This window comes from Morone saxatilis, unplaced genomic scaffold, assembly GCF_004916995.1.
Source record: "Morone saxatilis isolate NCDOM2014 unplaced genomic scaffold, NCSU_SB_2.0 Contig17, whole genome shotgun sequence".
NCBI classification, from domain to species: Eukaryota; Metazoa; Chordata; class Actinopteri; family Moronidae; genus Morone; species Morone saxatilis.
In genome coordinates this window covers 22,607,831-22,609,289 of record NW_023339729.1, presented here as the reverse complement: position 1 = coordinate 22,609,289, position 1,459 = coordinate 22,607,831, and positions in this window count along the sequence as shown.

Genomic DNA, 1,459 nt, shown 5'->3' with positions numbered 1-1,459 from the left:
CAGCGCCTTAGACCGCTCGGCCACACTACCTATAATCCTTTAAAAAAAGACAGCTCTTTCGGCTCTGGCCATATAGTGAATTGATTAGAGGTTGGATATTGGAATAATATAAAATAGATGATATGAGAGAGTATGTAGAGATTCTATTTTCTGTTTTATTCGCTGTATAACAGCCCTGAAGATACAACAAGGAGCCTTACAAAATAACATGAAACAACCAAAGAACACTAGTAAACCAAGATAGTTCACATCTACCTTGCAACCCTTGCGTTGCTAATGCCAACATAAAGGTTAGGATGTGCGATACAACGATACATTTGATTTTAGTGGGTTCATATCCATATTCATCTTACGTTCTATTTGTCTTTTCCCACCAATAACAGTCGGTTTACCTGAACCTTTTCACTGTAAACAACTGTGTCTGAAAATGGGGTTGATGAGAGCAGTGAGACTGGACCAAAACAGTGAAGTTGGTCTGGCTGTAAAACCAAAACAGTGAGCTGAAAGACGATAAAACTCTCAATAGATGGACGATAATTCTCTCTGGTTTTGTGCACATTATACATACTTCGATCCACAACTACCACAGTTTCCATGTCAGTTATACAAGTGTCAAGCAGAGTATTTCAGTGGGTTCATATTTATATAATATTCCACTGTGTCGCATACTGAATAGTCAGCATTTTTCCTCTAATGTGTGGTTTGAAGTATTGGACTTTGCCTGTTCAGCATTATTTCTGATATATCTAAAACTGATGGCAGCGGTGGGATTTGGAACCCCACGTCGAACGAGACGGAGCTTAATCAGCCGCCCTTCAGACGTCGCGGGGCGCCGCTACGTCAAACATTTAAAAAAAGACAGCTCTTTCGGCTTTCGATATTGGACTGATATTATATAAATGATATGACAGAATATGTAGAGATTCTATTTTCTGTTTTATTCGCCGTATAACTTCACTGAAGATACAACAAGGATCCTTACAAAATAACATGGAAACAACCAAAGAACACTACTACTACTACTAGGAAACCAAGATAGCTCACATCTACCTTGCAACCCTTGTGTTGCTAATGCCAACATGAAGGTTAGGATGTGCAATACAACGATACATTTGGGAAGGAAGTTGGTCTGGCTGTAAAACCAAAACAGTGAGCTGAAAGACGATAAAACACTCATAAGATGGACTGCAGAGAGGGGCGATAACTCTCTCTGGTTTTGTCCAATAGACGACTTTCACATTACACTTCGATATGTACAACAACCACAGTTTCCATGTCAGTTATACATAGCTTTTGAGCATCAAGCAGAGTATTTAAACGGGTTCATATTCATATCGTATTCCACTGGGTCACATATTGAATATGTTCAGTTTCAAGTATTGCACATCGACTAGTAGCATTATTTCCGATACATACATAGATACATCTAAAACTGCTGGCAGCGGTGGGATTTGAACCC